Raw genomic sequence first — 20,602 nt, 5'->3', positions numbered from 1 at the left:
TTGAATATCTTTGAACTTTGAATCAAATAGAAATGCCCAATCTCCTTATTGAAACCTTTTGTCCTTGATGTATTTGTCATGCCACTTAGCTCTCTGCTACTAAACTAGATCAGTTCTTTGATCTGCTTCTTTTCTGATCTCATTTAGTTCATTCAAATGCTCCAGTCTATGCTTCTGAGCTTCTGATAGATCCGTTCCCAACCGAACTTGCATCTTGAAGGTTTTAACTTGGAACTCAATGGGGAGTAGAACTTCCTTCCCATATACAAGTTCATAAAGAGTGTGTCCCGTTGTGTTCCTCCATGTAGTTTTGCAGGCCCATAAGGCTTCAGGAAGCCTTTCTGCCCAATCTCTTTTATGTAGATGCCCAGTCTTGGTAATGATTCCTTCAATTACTTTATTTGTGGACTCCGCTTTACCATTTGCTTGCGGATGATAAGGAGTATATTTCCTATGCTTGACCTTGTACTCTTCCATAAGCTTCTCCATTACTTTGGATGTGAATTGAATTCCCTGATCTGTCACAATTTCTCTTGGAACACCAAAGAGAGTAAAAATATCCTCATAAAGAAAATTAACTACTGTATTTTCATTAGCAGAAAATAATGCTTTGGCTTCTACCCATTTAGTGACATAATCAGTACATATCTTAATATACTTTTGCTGCTTTGATGGAGGGTTAATAGGTCCAATAAAGTCTAATGCCCATTTTTCAAAGGGTTCGATGAGTACCTGAGGTTGTAATGGCATCTCATTTGAGGTGGTAGGTTTCCCTACCCTTTGGCAGCTGTCACACCTTTTGACATATTGTTTTGCATCTTTGAAGAGGGATGGCCAAAAATATCCTAAAGAAAGGATTTTATAAGCTGTCCTCTTGTCAAAAAAATGTCCACCGCACGGTTCATCATGACATGCTTTGAGAATATTGGGCATTTCATCTTCCCTGACACATCTTCTGATCACAAAGTCTAGCCCTGTTTTATACAATTCGTTAGAAATCCATGAATATCTTGAACTATCCTGAATAATCTTTCTTCTTTCTCTAGGAAATAAATGTGGAGGTAGTTTCCCTGTAACCAAATAGTTAGCCATATCTGCAAACCAAGGAGTTTTAGTAGTTACTACAAATAAGTATTCATTAGGAAACTTATCCTCTATAGGAGACTCTTCTTTGATATTCTGAAAATCAGCAACTGTGTTTTGTTTCCTAGGTCTATCTAACATAGTAATACTGAATTCCTATAAAAGTAGGAGCCATCTTGTAACTCTGCCATTAGTAATAGGTTTTTTCATCAAATATCTAATTGCAGAATGATCAGTATGAATAAAAGTTTCATAGCCTGTTATATAATGTCTGAACTTATTAATTGCATGAACAACAACTAAGAACTCTTTTTCAGTCACAGTATAATTTATCTCAGTGGGAGTCAAATTTTTACTTGTATAGTAAATGGCATAAGGAATCAAGTCTTTTTGTCCCAGTATAGCTCCTAGAGCTGTATCTGAAGCATCGGTAGAAATATGGAAAGGAAGTTTCCAATTCAGTCCTCTTAAGATAGGTGCTTCAGATATTCTTTTTTTCAAGGCTTCAAATGCTGATTGGAAATTACGATGCCACTTGAATTCACAGTTTTTTGTAAGTAGTTTGAAGAGTGGAGATGCTATTTTGGTAAAATTTTCTATAAATCTTCTATAATATCCAGTAAATCCTAGAAAACTTTTAACATCTTTTTGACAATTTGGAATAGGTAACCTAGAGATGACTTCAACTTTGAATTTGTATACTTTAATCCCATCCCATGAAATATGATGTCCCAAAACAATACCTTCAGTAAAAATCATAAAGCATTTTTCATGGCTTAATGAAAGGTTTGTATCTTTACATATTTTGAGGACTTTTACTAGATTTTCCAAGGCTTCTTCAAATGTATTACCATAGACTGTAAAATCATCCATATATACCTCTACACAATCATGGATTAGATAAGAAAAAATTCCTAGTACTTCTCTTTGGAATGTTGCAGGTGCATTACATAATCCAAAAGGAAGCACTCGGCAGGCAAAATTTCCCCATGGACATGTAAATGTGGTTTTATCCTAATCTTCAGGTGCTACCTGAATTTGATTATAACCACTAAAACCATCCAAAAATGAAAAGTATTTTTTGCCTGCTAATGTATCTAATACCTAATCTATAAAGGGGAAAGGAAAGTGATCCTTCAAGGTTGCTTTATTAAATTCCCTATAATTAATGCACACCCTCCATTTACCATTCTTTTTGGGTACTATCACCAAGGGAGAAACCCATTGGCTATTTGAGATTGGGTAAATGAAGTTTACATTGAGTAATTTTTGGAGCTCTTCTTTCACAATCTCCCTAAGATTTGGATTCATCCTTCTTTGAGGTTGTCTGATTGGTCTACTGTTTTCCTCAATATAGATATGATGGATGCAAGTCTTAGGGTCAATACCTTTCATATCAGTATACTCCCATGCAAATGGAGCATAATTTTTTTGTAAGATTTTGGTTAGTTCTTCTTGTTGTAACTTTTCCAAGTTTTTGTTGACATTCAATGTTCTACCTGGAAAAATTTCAACTGCAGAACTGCCAAACTCTTCCATAGAGTAGAGAGACATTTGCCTTGATGACAAATATTCAATATCAGAAACTAATTGAAATTGTGTGATCATATTCTGAAGATGTTTCAAAATTTTCTAATGTGTTCAGGATTTGACTATCTTCACTAACTTCAGAAAGAGTAAAGATAGGTTGTATAGCATCTTCATCATCAACCCATTCATTGTCTCCTACTTCTGTAATTGCTTTTGCTGGAGGATACAAATTAAATTTCTTTGTTGAACTACCATCAGAAATGTACATGTCACCGGATCTACAACTAATAAAAGCATCAGCTATGGCTAGCCAAGGTCTTCCTAAGATGAGTGGGTGTCCTCCTAGATTATTCTTGAGAGTCAAAATCATGAAATCCACTGGATATTCTCAAGAATCCAAGGAGACCACAATATCTTATAGTACACCATATGGTTTGATTACTGATCTATTTGCAAGTTGCAATAAGGTAGGTGTGAAAAGAAGATAAGGAAGTTTAAGTTGTTCCATAGTCTGTCTACTCATAATGTTTATAGTAGCGCCTAAGTGAATCAATGTGTTTGGAATTTCCATTCCATTTATGTGTGTTTTGACAATTGGACTTCTTGGATCCACATATTTCTGCATGGTAATCTTTCCCATCATGATATCTACTATTTTTCCTACTAGGTGGATTCTTTTTGTGTCTCTTGGTTTCCTACCTGGTCTTTTGATACTCAACTCCTTTATTGTTTTTGCTAGAATAGGAATTTCTCTAATGGCTTGTAGCAAGGGAATCTTGATACATACATTCTTTAATTCATCTAGGAAATCATAGTCACGCAACAAGATTTGTTTTTCCACCCCCCTGTCAATTTGTAATCTCTCAGGAAAAGGAGGTGTGGATGTAGGTATAGGTTGCTCAACTATAGTTGTGTGGATTGACTCTTTTTGTTTTTCTTTTTGAATTTTTGGGTTTTGAAGGGATGCTTCTTCAAAACGTTTATTGAATTTCAGAGAATCCTCCTCAGAAGCATCTTGCTCTTGAATATTTATAGAAGGTTTTTCCTTTTTTAAAATCCTACCAGATCTAAGTTGAACATCATTAAGATCTAGAGGAGCAATCATGTAGGAAGGAACTGGTTGTCCTTCTACCATATAAGCATTCTGAGGGTTTTTGTTGTTGGGATTTGGTAATAGTTGGGCTGGTAGTTGAATTGGCTTATGTTGAAATGGAAGCAAGAGTTGAGGATTTTGGTTTTGTTGAGGAGGTTGTTGTGGAAATGGTAATGAAAGTTGTGGTTGTGGACTTTGTTGTTGGTTTTATGGGGGAGGATAACTCCGATAAGATGGAGGATATTGATAATATTGAGAAAATATCCCTTAAGGATTTTGTACCCCTTGTGCCCATGATTGAGATTCATACTGATTTTTAGGTTGAGGCCAAGGTTGTTGCCAAGACTTCCAATTTGGTGAGGGCTGAAAATTCATTGGATTGTTAAATCCTTGATTTTGTTGCCCTTGCCAAGGTCTTCTTGAAACAAAGCAAAGAGGTTCTACAAAATTTGGAACTACTTCCTCTTGAAAGACAGCTTCAAGACCTGGGATTGAAGGACAATCCTTGGTCTCATGACTTTCCAAGCAAATCATACCTATTTTTACAACTTTTGCATCTAAGGGACATTCTCTTAGAGCATGTTTCTTTCTACATTTTGGGCAAAAGATGGCTAAGGCATCAACTTCTGTTTTCTACTTGTTTTGAATTTATAGGGTGTCTACCTATTCACTAAGGCTCCCTAGAATGTCAGTTTTGAACTCATCAAGCATATTGCCAATTTCTGCCTTACTTACTGTCCTAGTTGCAGATTTGTTTGCTCTACTAAGAGAAGGATCTCTAGGCCCTTTCCCAGTTTTAGATTTTCCTCTTGAGAGATCGACACATAGTTCTTTTATGTCACTTAATGGAAGTTGAGAGATGTCTCCCTTCCCCATCATGTTTAAAATATCTATCCATTCATCTCTAATGGCTTTCAATAAAAGGGCTTTCAAGGTTTCCTCCTCTAAATTTTTCATTTTTTCTCTCTTTAAGTTGTATTGAAAACTTCTCAAGCAAATCCTCTAAGTTCTCATCTTCTTTTTGCATCATTATGAATACCTCGTCCTTATAATTAGTAGGCATACAATAATCCAACTATCTATCCAAAAATGCCTGCCTCATATCATTCCAAGTCCTAATAGATTGAGTGACTAATCCCATAAACCATTTCACTGTAGACCCTTTCAATGTTCAAAGGAATAGTTTGAGTTTTTTAGAGTCTTCTAGATAGTCATAGGTTCGGCGTAAGACTTCAAACTCAAATAGAAATGTTTCAGGATCCTCACTTCGCAATACATAAAAGTTTGGGAGGACAGATGGTGAAATGTTTTTCATTGTTATATGGGTTTCCTCATCTACTATAGGGAATCCAAATGAGTTATCTCCTTCCCTATTTCCTCTACCTCCTCCATTGTTACCTCTACCTCCTCCATCATTTCCTCTACCTCTCCCTCTATCTTCCTCTTCCATGATAGTTTCCTCAGAATCTTCTGGCTCTTCTATTAATGGCTAATGAGAGAGAGTTTCTACCTCCTCTTCTTCTCTAGGTAATTTTGCTTCTTCAACTGCAATAGGCTCCCCTATGGAGGTGAAGAAGGGTTCTTCTCCTAGGTCAGATTTAGTAGATGGAGTGGGGAATCTTCTAATTCAGTTGCTTCCCTTTGAATTCCAAGAATCCTAAGGCTGGGAGTATAAGTCTGGGATGGAGGTGTATCTTATCTGTTCCTTGAATTAGTTGGAGTTGTAAAAATCGAACTTTTGCCCTTAGCTATAAACCTTCCCCTAGAATCTCTTTCTCTATGCATGTCATTTTCTTTTCTTGTTTTTGGTGATTTTAATTGGTATAATAATTCTTTTACTGGTCCTCCAGATTACACTAGGTGCAAGAGGAGAGCATACTCAAGAGATTATTGGATTAATAATTCTTTTTTCTGATCCTCCATATCAAACTAGGTGCAAGAGGAGAGCATACTCAAGAAAATATTAATTTTCCTTTTTTTTCCTTTTTTCTTTGAATGTAAGAGATAGGCTACCTAGTTACACTTCCCCGACAACAGTGCCAAAATGTTTAGTCAATTTAGTATGTCCTAAATTGCTACATAAGTTATCAATCCGGGAGTCGTAAACTGATGAAGTGTAGTGCACTGTATGTGCTAGACAACCTTGTTCTTACCTCACTGTTTTCAGTTTTATCTTGTTTTGGGGTTTTGTTCTGTTGGTCTTCTAAAGTGGTTTAATGCAATGGAAATCCTAATCTACTATTAAAGAAAAATTTTAAGAATACTTTTCAAAGATCAAGTGTGGATGTAGAGTTGAAGACAAGGCTTATCCTCTTGCTTCTTGTGATAATTTCCAAAATTTGAACTTAGGAGATCTTAAACATGTTGTCTACAAAATTAGAACTTGCATGAGAGTGTGAATATGCAACTATATAAACCAAACTAAAAATGAAGTATTGAAAATGGGATTACTATCTCTGTTGTTCATCCTAATTGCAAAATTGAAATCTAATAAACTGTTGCAACTTAAACCAAAAGGTAAAGAAAATGGAAACTAATGACTAGTCAATGATTTCATCCATAATCACAACATTTCGCCAATTAACTTCTAAAATGGGGTTAAGCTAAAGGCTCTGGAAATATCATCATATGGCATGAAAGAAATGACATCTAAATTATCTAATTGCACACTAATGAAAGCAAAGCCAATTACTTCATCTATAATCACAATATTTCACCAATTAACTTCTAAAACAGGGTTAAGCTAAAGGCTCTAGAAATATCATCATATAGCATGAAAGAACTAACATCTAAATTATCTAATTGCACACTAATGAAAGCAAAGTTAATTACTTCATCTATAATCACAATATTTCGCCAATTAACTTCTAAAATGGGGTTAAGCTAAAGGCTCCAGAAATATCATCATATAGCATGAAAGAACTGACATCTAAACTATCTTGAATAGTAAACAAATCTCACAAAGTAAAAGCATAAACAAATAAAATTGAAAACTAAGTTTTAGCAGAGAAAGTAAGTCTCAATAACACCATTTGATGCAAAAATTACACTAAGAAGCTCGAGCATAACCAGACTTAAAGACCTATTCTGAAGTGTACGTATCAGTGTTAGTAAGAAATGTGGCAAGCTGCAAATACATGTACAAGGTTAGAATGATTAAGATCATAAGAAAAACATGAGAAATATACAATTCGAATGAGAGAAAATATACATGAAAACTATACAAAAACAAAATAATGACCTCAGCTATGCAGGGGCCCTCAGCACAGCTTTGGACTAGCACGCTGTTACTTCAAAACACACTCAAACAACCATGTGAAAAACAAAGTTTTGTATTATGAAACAGAGTAATATGTCTCTCGGTTACGGAACAACAAAATAACACTATAACACCAATATTAAGAACGTCCTATTTGCATTGCAAATGCTTATATTTATAGAAAAAAGGATAACTATATCTCAGAGGAATTTCTTCAACGATAGACACATGAATAGGTCAAAATCCGAGGATTCAGCCTCTCAGTTGCCATGAACAGTAAATCTATGCGAGGTGGATATTGGATTGCATTATATAGATGGCATGCAAGTGGCAAAAATAGATCAATGAGTTCAGGAACAGCTTCGGGCTTCTTTTACATGCAGGAACATATTTCTAGTTGGCATAGAACTCTCCGTTGACCTCCCTTTGACCGGGACCTTTCCTTCCGAATCTGGCTACGTAAATAGGACCTCATCCACGTGTGGACAATTGTTGAGCTGGCCATGTGTCTCATTCCTCCTCCTGATACCTATAACCTATAAAACAATGGAAATGACTGCAGAATTGCCAGTTAGCTGTGAAAAGTGGCTACATTCCATAGCTAATAAACAAAACCTAGATCAAATAACACACACAATGATATAATTTGAAAATCACTCAAATACACTCCTAAAATCAACATGTAACAAGTTTTTATGGCTTAGGATGCACTGACATGGGAAAATAGAAAAGAAAGGGTTTAATAAAATACTTGGAAGAGAGGTAGTTTTGTGGCTCAACAACATCTATCATTTTCCTCCTTGTTATATACATTCTATATTGTATCATTTTTTACCAGTTGAGACTTTTTTGTCGACATCCATATGCCTTTGTGGATAGACATTCTTAATTTTTCTTACCCCGACTCGGTTCCTGACCCTGGGACTTGTCTACAAATGACTAATTACACTATACTCTGGAGGAAGTCAATTGGCTCTTTCACTGTATCCCATCCTTGTAAAACTTTTGGGATTAGATGTTGCAATATATGGTGGACATGTATGGATTCTTGTTGTTGTTTCTATTGTGGATGATGGTTCAACGGCACCCACATTCACGCACAGGAGGTTTCTTCTACACATTCTCAGACTGCAAGTCTTTGGGCTTCTTGGACGGTCTAGTTTTTCTGGCATCACTTGCCAGATGAACCCGCCTATTTATGAACCCGACGATTTTCAAATTGGCATGACTTTAATTATGTGAGATCGGTGGTCAATCTACGAGGCATAATTTATGCCACTTTGAGTTGGACCTGTCTTTACAATTTTCGTGTCTCACCTACCCTCGGGCAAATGGAATTTTCTAACCTATATAAATCTGCCACATCAGAGCATGAGGTATTTCTAGGGGCCACCCTTGCTACTTAATTGGCACACCTACATGGCTCCATATTGACTATCCATGAGGTCACACATTCCCCCTCCCATCATCTATTTGTCATATTTTCCCATGCAATTTTTTCCCATCCTATCGCGACTTACACCCAAGTAGAATCTCTTAAGGAGGATCGTCCACTTGTATAGAATGCAGCTCATACACACCCTGAATTGCATCACACTCCTCCTTTGGCAACTAAGGCAAAGCATCAAAGCAGGTCGATTAGGACTTCTCCTTAGAGAAATCTTCCAAAAAAAAATTATGGCATCCTTATGGATTGAGTGATTAGTCTGAAAAAATGTGCATTGGTGGTACGTTGGTATTTCTCAGACCTTTAGCAAGCAGAGATGCAGGAATGGGTATATGCTCATTGTAATATTTTTCTTGGCTACACTCCTATGGTCAGTCAGCTTATGAACTCATGCTATAGTTTCCATTTCCTACATCATGAGGATTTGGATAAAATTTGCCAAATACCATGGGTTCGGGGATGCAGTTTCCTTTTTCTCCACCCATGGTACATTGCTTTCAATCCTCTAGGGACACTCTAAGGAACAAAATGATATGGGTAAAGCTATCTGGGATTCTCGTTGAATTATGGGCCAGAAGGGTTTTGACGGACATTGGGAATTTTATTGGAAGGTCCATATACATTGATCCAAAGTTTTTAGGGGCTTAGGACAAAAGAGTCGCTTGGATCCTAGTAGAATTGGGATTCTCTAGAGGACTCCCTGTGGACATAGATTTGGCCTAGGAGAAGATTTACGCCCATCAGAGATTGGATTACTGGAGAATTCCATTTTGTTTTCTTATATGTCATCACACGAGGGATCTCATGGCCCGATGTGCCCAGCAACTTCGTAAAAGTGAGGTTGAAGGTGGGCGTGCTCGTGGAAGGGGTGGTGTTGGTCGGGAGTTTGACGATCGGCGCGCCCGTGGAAATGGTGGATCGGGTCAGAATTTATAGAAACATCGGTCTACTATTTAAGGTAACTCACCTAACATTGACCTCTCATCCATTGATTTGGATATGACTGGGCACCCAACATCCTCCTCACATGTCACCTTATCCTCCTCCCCTCGATCCTCACATATTGGCATGACAGACGGGTGTCTTCCTGAAGATGTGATATCTTCCCCACCTTTGGAACCTTCCCTCTTTCCCCAACGCTCCTCTCCTCCCATTTTTCCTTGCTCCATATCTTCTTTGCTACCTATATCATTGATTCCCCCTCAGTCTTTGGTCCATTCTGTAGGTTTTAACCCCGTACAAAAATTACCTGCATACGAATTCTAAAACACAGAAAATAAATAATGTGAGAGCAGAACACATAAAACACATATACATAGATATTTTCCCCTGGATCCCAAAACCGGGACTACCAGCTTTATTTTTCATTATTTTTCTTTCAATGTTACAATACATATTTATACATGCCGAAGCATCTAATACCATGGACCGAAAATCATCGCGTCCAATACCATGGACCGAAAACCATCGCGTCCAAAAAACATGTGCGAAAATCATGCACAAAACCATAGGTGGGTCCGCCCAACCTAACATAGGTTCCAAAACCAAAATTTTCCGGGGCGCTTCCCTGGACCCCATAAAGTGGGGTTAGGGGTGCCCCTCAAACCCCCTGTGACCTCCCCCCCTCTAACCCTGCTAACTACGTGGGCTAGTCGTGGAAAGAATATAACACAACCCAACATTCTCCCACTTGTTGTTTTCTTTCCACAGGGGGCACAAGAGAACTCCAGTGCTGCAACGCCCATTGTTTCTCTACACCAAGAGAACTTATCAGAGCTCACAGATTTTGTCAATGCATCTGTAGTATTCTTCAAAGTGTCCACCTTTACCAACAACACCTTTTTGTCTTCTATCATATCCCTCACAAAGTGATACTAAACATCAATGTGCTTTGTCTTTGAATGATATGCAGGGTTCTTTGCCAAGAAAATTGCACTTTGGCTGTCACAGTCTATTCGTACAGCTTCCTGTACTAACCCCATACTTGAACACAATCTCTGTAACCAAACTGCTTCCTTGATTGCATGAGTGGCTGCCATGTATTCTACCTCTGTAGTTGATAGTGCCACTACAGATTGTTTCTTACTCATCCAACTGACTGCACCTCCAAATAGGTTAAACATATACCCACATGTAGATCTTCTCTGATCTAGATCTCCAGCCCAGTCTGCATCAACAAAGCCACGAATATCCAACACTTTGTCCAATCCTTTTCTTCCTTGGTAGCACAGACCATAATCACTAGTGCCACACAAATACCTGAAAACCCGCTTCACTGCTGTCCAATGCTCCTTTCCTAGTTTTGACATAAACCTGCTCAATACTCCCACTGCATGTGCAATGTCTGGTCTACTACAAACCATTGCATACATCAGGCTACCGAATGCACTTTCATATGGAACACGACACATGTCCTCTTCCTCTTCTTCTGTCTTGGGACATTGTTCATCAGATAACCTCACACCTACAGGAATAGGAACCTTCACCGGTTTACTATCCTGCATATTAAACCTCTACAGTATTGTCTCGACATACTTCCTCTGGTTTAACCAGAGCTTCCTCTTTGCCCGATCTCTTTTAATTTCCATGCCCAAAATATAGTTTGCAGCACCAAGATATTTCATGTCGAATTTGGAGGACAATTGGGTCTTCAAATCCTGGATAATTTCTTTGTCATTTCCAACCAACAACATATCATCCACATACAAAACTAGATAAATAACATAGTCACCAATTAATTTAAAATACACATAGTGATATGCTTTGCTTCTGGTGAAGCCAAGTCCCCATATAAATGTATCAAATTTCTGATACCACATCTTTGGTGACTGTTTTAACCCATACATAGACTTCTTTAACTTGCATAACAATTCTTTCTTACCCTTCACTGCAAAGGCTTCAAGTTTCTTCATGTAGATTTCCTCTTCCAGATCCCCATGAAGAAATGTTGTCTTTACATCTATATGTTCTACCTCAAAATCAAAAGCAGCAACAATAGATAAAAGTAATCTAATAGAAGTTACCTTGGCAATAGGAGAAAAAATATCGCCAAAATCAATTCCTAGCACCTAGGAATAACCTTTTGCTACCAACCAAACTTTGTATTTCTCCACTTTTCCTTCTGCATTTGTCTTATTTTTGAACACCCATTTGCTGCCAATGGGTTTCCTTCCAGCCGACAACTCCACCAGATCCCAAGCCTCATTTTTGTGCAAAGATGTCATTTCATCAACCATGGCCTCTATCTAGAGTTTTCCATCCTCTAAATCCACTGCTTCCTTCACAGTTCTGGGATCATCATCAGTAACAGACAAAGCAAAATTTGAAGAGAAAGCAGATGGACTATCCCTTTTTGGCTGCCTTCTTTCTCGAACTGATCTTCTCACAGCCAGAGTTTGTGGCTCTTCATCTTCTGATTCCTCCTCTGTTGTAGAGTCTGATTCTTCCTCCTTTAGCTCAAACTCTATCTTCTCAGGTTCATTTGGTTGGACTTTGTGTTTAATAACATCTTTCACCTCTCTGAACACCACATCTCGGCTGTACACAACCTTCCTTGTTACTAGGTTTCGAAGCTTATAACCCTTTAAACCATCCTTATACCCAATAAAGATGCACTTTTTAGATTTACTATCCAACTTGGTTCTTTTCTCCTTTGGAACATGTACATATGCATCACATCCAAATACCCTTAGATGTGAAAGAGAGGGTTTCTTACAAGTCCATACCTCTTGTGGAGTCTTATCCTCCAACGCTGATGAAGGTGACCTATTGACCAGGTAACATGCAGTATCCACCGCCTCTGCCCAGAATTCTTGTCCTAACCCGACACCACTGAGCATGCTTCTTGCCCTTTCAATCAATGTCTTGTTCATTCTTTCTACAACTCCATTTTTCTGAGGTCTATATGGAGTAGTCTTCTGTCGTGATATACCACACTTCTTAATAAATTCTTCAAATTCCTTGCTGCAAAACTCTCCACCATTATCTGTCCTCAACACCTTTATCTTTTTCTCTATCTGGTTTTCCACTAGAGCCTTAAATTCTTTACACCTATCAAAGACTTCAGATTTCTTCTTAAGGAAATATATCCATGTATTCCTTGAGAAGTCATCTATAAATGATACATAGTACACAGACTGATGGAACCTTCACAGGTCCAAACATATCACTGTGCACAAGCTCTAATATATGTTTTGCCCTCTTACCACCAGAGGGGAAACTCACCCGATTCTGCTTCTCGTATACACAATTTTCACAGAAATCAAAATCCAGAGAGCTATTACTCATACCTTCTACCATACCTTTACCATGAAGTATTTGAAGGCCCTTCTCTCCAATATGTCCAAACCTTTGATGCCACGGCATGGTCTTTTCTCCAGAGACCACTAGATTTTCTGCTCCACTTTCAGGAACTATGGAACTATTGCACCCATCAACAACAGTGCTACCTTGTAGCTTGTACAGAGTTCCAATTCGAACTCCCTGCATCAATACCAGTGCTCCCGAAACATCTTGCAGGTATCCTTTTCGAACACTGTTTTTACACCTGCATCATCCAGCTTCCTTACAGAAATCAGATTTTTAGCCAATGCAGGAATATGCAGAACACCCGGAAGTGTTCTAACCCTTCCACCTTGCAACTTCAACTTTACCTTTCCATGACCAATGATTCTAGCCTTCCTGTCATCCCCCAAGAAGACATCACCACCATCATATTTCTCATACTCACAGAACCACTCTCTATGGGGAGTGAAGTGAAAGGATGCACTTGAGTCAATCAACCATGCCTCATGATCTACATGTGTACTTGAAGAATCCAGGTACACATCCCCACCTTCATCTGAGGTGGTTTTTTCCTCTGTAGAAGGAGCCTCATCAGATCCCTCCCTTTGTTAGGAACTTTACATTTACAGTCCCTTTTAAAGTGGCCTTCCTTTCCACATTTCCAGCACACCACCTTTAAAGGTTTTCCTAGAGATTTAGATCTCCCTCTAGATTTATATCTCCCACTCGATGACTTATTTTTGCTTTTGTTCTGGGACCATCCTTGTACAGACAAGGCATCACCATTTTGGCTCTCCATATTTTTCCGTCTCATCTCCTCCATCAGCAAATATAAGACTATTTCATCAAACTGTAAGGCAGTTGCATTGCTACCTATTGTAATAACCAGACTATCGCACGAATCTAGTAGAGAACACAACAAACTGATGCACTTATCTTCATATGAAATTTTAATATAAACAGATGCTATCTGACTTACCACAATATTAGATGCGTTCAGATGCTCTGTCACTGAGTCTCCATCCTTCATCCTCAGGTTATATAGCTTTTTCCATAGGAACAGTTTATTCACCAGAGATTTAGATTGGTACAAAGTCCCTAACTTGTCCCACAAAGCCTTCACCGTAGCTTCCCCTAATACATTTAGCAATAATGAATCTGAGACACACAATCGTATTGTGCTCTTTGCCTTTCGATCCAACTTCTTCCATTCTTCATCAGACACTCCCGTTGGTTTAGTACCTGGATCTACTGCAATCCACTGATCTTTATCCACCAACAGATCCTCCATCTTGAGTTTCCACAACTCAAAACTCTGACCATTAAATTTCTCGATCTCTATCTTTCCACTGCTCACCATATTCTTTCACCACCAGAATCGATCTTGCACATCTCCCACCGAACAGGGTCTACCACAGGCCCGAGCGAAACCCCTCAGCAACAAAGGCATCCCCTTGAAGCTAAATCTGCTCTGATACCAAATGTAGGTTTTAACCCCGTACAGAAATTACCTACATACGAATTCTAAAACACAGAATAAATAATGTGAGAGCAGAACACATAAAACACATATACACAGATATTTTCCCCTGGATCCCAAAACGAAGACTACCAGCTTGATTTTTCATTATTTTCCTTTCAACGTTACAATACATATTTATACATGCCGAAGCATCCAATACCTTGGACCGAAAACTATCGCGTCCAATACCATGGACCAAAAACCATCGCGTCCAAAAAACATGTGTGAAAATCATGCGCAACACCATAGGTGGTTCCGTCCAACCTAACATAGGTTCCAAAACCAAACTTTTCCAGGGCGCTGCCCCGGACCCCATAAAGTGGGGTTACGGGTGCCCCTCAAACCCCCTGTGACCTACCCTCCTCTAACCCCAATTAACTACGTGGGCTAGTCGTGGAAAGAATATAACACAACCCAACACATTCAAACCATCCACCCCTTATGTGTAACTCGGAGAAATCTCCCCATACTCCCAGACTGCCCTTTGATTGTTCTCCCCTTATTCCACCTTCGCCTGACACCACTCCCCGGAATTCGGTGGGTAGTGACATTGATTTTCTCCTCGCAAACCCTGCATTCGAGCTACATACCTTGTCCTTCCATCAGGGACAACCAAAGCCATCCCCATCTAGTAGCACCAACTCGGCCCTAAATATCATTGTCTGTCATAGAGGGGGGCGGGGAAACCGACATTTCCTCGGCCACCCAAAAATCAAACCCATCCCCTTCTATGGATCCTCTGACCTCATTGATATTCCCATTTGCACTTCCTATGGCCCTTGGGCCCTTAGAGCAACTATGCCCAGCCTACATGAAACATCACTTTATGTATATCCCTTAATTTGTGGGGTTTGGGGGGACTCACACAAATTCCTCTCCCTCAGATATATTTTCTCCTCTATTTGTCCCTACATCATTCTATTACAAGAAACAATGATGGATTCACACCGGTTTCTTGAGTACTTCCAGAAAATACTCCTAGAGTGGCATATGGTGGAAGTCGATTCAATGGGTCTATCTGGTGGATTGGCTGCTTTTGGGGATAGACTGCATATGCTTTTTAGTGACAACAACCTGATGGAATTTCGAACCCTACCCATTGTGCCCACATGGTATAATGGCCAAGCTGGCCCCTAACATATTGGAAAGAGACTTGACTAATTTTTGGTGCATGAAAACCTCATAGAGATATTGGGTTTCCTCCATTCTGACGTATTTAAGATATATGTCTCTGATCATATGCCCATATTGTTAATTTGGAAGTGGGAGGAGTTGTGTTTGAGTATGCCCTTCAAATTTAACAAAATTTGGCTCAAGGACGAATATTTTAACACATTGGTTAAATCCTTTGTTATGAAACCAGCTCAAGAAAAGATAGAAAAGATAGATCAACACCTTAGAAGTCAGCCTCTTCGAGGGGGCAACCTCCTTTACATTACATAAATGAACAATTCTTGGATGATTCAAATGACAAAACCTCCTTTCTATTTATAGGAGTCTAAGGAGTCACAATATAATCCAGCCGACCTAACAATGATAATATAAAGGCACAATAATAACAATAGTGGGCTTCTATGGGGCACAATAGTAACAATATGGGCACTACATGGGTACATCAATATAATAAGTGGGTTATACTAATAACAATAAGGGGTTACACTAGTAGTATAGGGGCCTAACATCCTTCTGGACAACCTCACACAGGGAAACAAATATTTCACCCATGCATGCCATACATGGGAAACTTCGGGCCTTAAAATTGGAGGTTCGAAAATGGGAGCGAATTAAGAAAAGAACCATGACAAAGGACTTACTTGACATAAAGGAGGAATTGGAGAGACTCGGTAAGGTCCTGGATAATGGAAACCCCTCCTTAGATCTCATCAACAATATAAAGGATATGGAGGAAAATAGGAGAAAGATCCTGCACATACAGGAGGTCACCCAACACTTTAAGAGCAGAGCAATGTTGCTTAAACAAGGGGAGAAGAACAAAAAAAAAATTCATAGATATGAAAACTACATGAGTAACATCAATTCCATTTGGCACGTTAGAGACTCCAATGGAAACATGGCACATTATACTTCTGATATCTAGAAAGAAGTTGTTTCTTTCCTTGAAACCTTATACAGGTTGCGAGGGGGTACTCAGATAGAGGACTGGACTGGGGTTCGGACTCCTATCCCACCATGTTCGGTCCGGCTAAAAATCATAAATTATACAATCCCATTGATTTGGAGGAGATACATAACATACTAAAATATTTACAAAAGATAAATGCCCTTACGAGACAACTGGACTAATGAATTCTTCATATATTACTTTGATCTAGTTGGGTCATATTTACTGCTAACAGCTAAAGAGTCTGGGATTTAGGGACATATCTCGGGGGCGATCAACTCCACATTCATTTATCTAATTTTTAAAAACCATTTACATAATTTTAAAACCATTTTTAAAAACCATTTTCATTCCATGTTTGCAAAAGGGTTTAGGCCAAGGGATGATTGATTAGAAAAAATTTACAGCTCGACATCATCAACTTGTTTCTCCTATGAGTGTGTGTTTTATTGATTAGCCTCCACTGGATCAGAGAAAAACATGAGTTCCACAATAAGAAGAAGTCATGAATCCCAAATTGTATTGATTTTTATGGCCAAAGCTACTTTGATCCAAACCTATAACTAAGGTTTGGATTCCATGTGGGACAAATATGAGGTGGCATAGAAGGAATATATGTAGAACCTTCTCCTTTGCAACGTGGTGATAGTTTTACATCAAATGAGATAGAAAATACACACTCCGACTCATAGATTTATGAGGTACATACATTATCTCAGACCACTACATCAACCTAAAACATAACATATAGACTTGCTAGAATGGGTGTGACTCACATAACAATATGGTAATGTGTCTGTTATTATTCTACACACAAATTTACCGATATTTTCCCACCCTCCAATCTCAACTACTGCTCCAACCTATGTTGTTGCCTCAACCAATATTCTTGCCATAGTGCCTTGAAAAACATTGTCTCTGCTACACTCATATGATCCATTTCATTTCTTACATTTTTATTTGCATCTTGGTTCAATTTTGTTATTAGAGTTTTTTTTTTTTCATGAAATATTTGTTGGAAGAGTCAATTCTAACAACTATAAAACACGTATTGAGTTGGTTAGTCTCAATACATTTACTTTTAAAAACTCCAAATAAATTTTAAACACAATTCATTCCACCTTGACCAAGGATTTTGCATGGAATTGTCACCATATTTTATTTTTTAAATGCCACATCATCCATATGATTAAACCTCTGCCATGTGTGCTACCATTGGATATTCCAAAAACCATATGATTGAAATTATAATCCCATCACTAAACTTTAATATTTATCGTTTACATTAAAATATTCCATGGGATCGTAATTATAACCCCATCAACCCGTAAATTTGAATTTATATAGTTGTATTTTGTCATGGTGGATCAATCTACACCATTGGATCAACCCAAAACTATCATGGATCAATTTTGAATTGTGGTATGAATTGGTTCCATCGCTTCTCTCTTTTTCGTGTGCTCACGCACTGCTTTTTCTGAATCGTACATTCTACTTCTTTGGAGTGCTCAATTTGTAAGACGCACAACACTCTACGTATCTGTAGATGGAACATTGTGCATATGTTGCTTATAATGTGGCGGTTTCCATTTCTATTAGCATGGCATAGGTAGGAAAATAAAAAAAGGAGATATCGATGATGTTTGGGCACCTGTTGTATGAATATGGAGAGCATTGCTACACATCCCCACTACCAATCTATCCAACCCACTTGCATTCACCCAATCTTCAGTTTCTATCCATTCACTACTTTTCTCCGCAATGACGTTAGAGGAACAACATTCATATTGCACATTTCCATTCCTCAAGATGGACTTATGAAGCATGCAACGTGCTCCAGAAGATGACACAAAAAATGCACAAATCTCCACGAATAGCTTTTGGCATGTTATCCCACCTAAAACACTTTCCACACATATAATTGAGATAAAGGCCATGGTTATGATTTTTTCTTTATCGTCCAAGACTCAAACAGTGAATGGATCATCCATTGTAGGCATAACATTTATAGATAAATTTCTCCACCATCCTAGAGCTATTGGCTTCTAGGGTGTCAACCGCAACCATCACAACTTTGGGATGGTGATATTAGGTGCCTCTATATGATATTTTCAAAGAGTGGGAAACCTTGCCATGTGATCGAAGCTTTAATTTTTATAATAGACTGAAGATGGATCCTACTGGCAAGGAAGATGAGCTAAGGTGCTCAAAGTTTATGGCATTATTCAATGTGGTGGTAGTGGCAGAGTCCGCAGAAGCTTGTGATACCATGAAAGAAAAGGCCATGTGAAGGAATCTAAGAACAACCCAATTCATATACATGGAAGCTTAAGTCACCCAAGTTCCCAAAGTTCAAGGTTTGCGTCTGTGATCTGCCCTCACCAACAGATTTATAATCTGACAACATGCCCTCTTTAAGGAATTAGTGGGATTCCATATTACTAACCAAATCACTCTACTACTTATCAAATCTATGGCTATAAATAACATCCATTGAAAGCACCGTTCTTTGAACGATTATGTTCGTCACTTCACATATTAACTCCACTTCACAGAGAGCAAGTTTGTGTGTGTGGACATGTTCTTAGCCATATATAGAACCTTCTCCTCTGCAACATGGTGATTTTTACCATCAAATGATATGCGTACACATGACATGTTCTTACAGGATAAAGACATGCAATGAAATCCTCCAGAGTAACCTCCCCTTATTCAGCGCAATTAATTCGATTTAATTTGGGTGACTGGATAAATATATTTTTTTCCTTACTTTCATGCTATGTTGAAGTCATAATATTTCTTCTAATGGATAAGGGCTTTTTCTGGGTAAATTCCCAATCTTATATTAAGCAAATATATATGTACAAACCATGCCAAGGAGTGAATCCTTGACAAACCCTAGCTTGCGTGAGCCTAAATCAAGTTTAGAAGAATCGTTGTGAATCAGACTATAATGTTGAAAAACCCATGGGTTGAGTGGTGGTAGACAAGATCATTAAAAAATATACAAATTGGTTACAAAGCCATGATAACCATGTAAAAAAAGAATCTAGTCATGCATAAGAACCATAATATGAGGGTGTTACTAGGCTTACTAACGGTGGCAGCGTTGTGCCACAAAGAGACCATGCAATAAACTAGCACGAGTAGGACAAGTAGGGAGGCCAAGAGGTGGTAGATATATATCTTGGAGTAGTGTTATTTCCAATCATCATAGCCAATCACCCATGATTTGGTCAAGCAAGTGGACCTCCTACATGTGAAGGAGGAGTTCATCCATGCACTCACTACGGTCGAACAAGACCTTTCCCAGTAAGTGTATGATATTCTAGTATAAATCCACTCTGTGAAGGTACTAATTGTGACGGGCTCTTGGTGTGCCCACATCTAGGACCCAATCCTCCACATCTACCATAACTTCTGAGTCCAACATTTTACCTCTCTCGTCGACCAGTTCTTTCTCAATGTCTAATAATTGGTGTTGAATGAGCAGGGGAGCATTCTCACAAAAACGATTTGTTGAGGTTTAGGCTTGATCCTAAGCTTGTGAGTTGTCTGGAGGACTACAACCCCCACCTCCTCTTCTCAAATAGACTCTCTCCCTCGGCATTGGAGAGAATGCAAGGAAAGTGCAAACGTATAAATTAGAGTGCAGAGTGGAAGTAGCAATTGAGAGGGGCAAAGGAAACTAAGGGAATACGAGGTGAGAGCGAAAAAGAGAGAATGTGTAAAAGGGAGATACAAGAAGTGGGGGAGAGCTTTAAAATAGAGATTCACGATCCCAAAATTGTCTCCCTACAAGCAATAAAAACTAGATGGGAAATTGGAAACCGAGAAGTAACGATGAGGACAAAAATATACTAGGGTGGGGTGAGGATTCTTGTAGTTAGGAAAAAGGGAATTGTTTCTTCCCCAACCATGAGAATTAAGATGGATGAGGTGTTTAGGGTAACCCACTGCTTTCAAAGACAAAGGGACCAATTCGATGGAGCCTAGTCCTTCTACTTGTAGAGAAAAAATAGTTTAACCGTTAAATCACTTTCCCCTTTGCATCCCTTAACTAAATAGGCGAGTGGTATAAACGCAATCAAGAATACACAGCCTTTCCCATCCCGCCGTATCCATACATCGAGAATAATTTCCCAACATGTCTTCATTCGGGGCAGCTTCAGTGCAATCCCCACCTCGCAATCTAATGCGCAAGTGCTTGCACTTTGAACCTGCAAGATCGTTGGCTCCCAGTTATAACCTCATTTTATGTG

Source organism: Pinus tabuliformis, chromosome 9 (genome assembly GCF_031772625.1).
Source record: "Pinus tabuliformis cultivar Carrire ecotype Pingquan chromosome 9, CPIR1, whole genome shotgun sequence".
Lineage (NCBI taxonomy): Eukaryota > Viridiplantae > Streptophyta > Pinopsida > Pinales > Pinaceae > Pinus > Pinus tabuliformis.
Note: the sequence above shows the minus strand (reverse complement) of the source record.